The sequence below is a fragment of the Balaenoptera borealis genome (assembly GCF_965194805.1).
Source record: "Balaenoptera borealis genome assembly, chromosome: 5".
In the NCBI taxonomy this organism is placed as follows: Eukaryota; Metazoa; Chordata; class Mammalia; order Artiodactyla; family Balaenopteridae; genus Balaenoptera; species Balaenoptera borealis.
Window position 1 is genome coordinate 110419328 of NC_138862.1, and position 617 is coordinate 110419944.

Below are 617 nucleotides of genomic sequence, written 5' to 3' on the forward strand. Positions count from 1 at the left end.
GCCCCCTGCCCGCCGCAACTAGAGAAAGCCCACACAGCAATAAAGACCCAACGCAACCAAAAAAAACCTACTTTATAAAAAGAAATACGTGCTTGTATATGTAGGGAATAATAAATACAGTAACAGCTTACTCATCTAGACCCTGGAGAGCTGATATATGATATATTCAACCCTTCAAAACACAGACTGTATTCCTGGGTGGAGGCAAGCACTCACACAGCTATACATTTAACCACTCATTTGGAGATTTATTGATTCTAATTGAGCACATACACATATAATTCTGGACATGTTTGATTTTTCTAGTTTCCCAGTCCACAGTAGATAAGAAACAGCAGATTTGGCAGAGGTGTGGCAGGGAGCTGTTGGAGAGTCATAGTGTTGCTATGCTAAGGAGATATCTGATGGTTGGAGCTGCTAGGACTGATTCTTGCTGTCATTTATTTAACACTGATAATGGGTAAGGTGCTGTACTAGGCACTCCATATGTCATGTCTCATTCAACCATGACAATACCCCTATTAAGTCAGGGCTATTGTTTTCTACATTTTATAGATGGGAAAACTGAAGTTTAAGGGTGATGTCAAGTTATTATGAAAGGGTTGTGTGTTCATTAA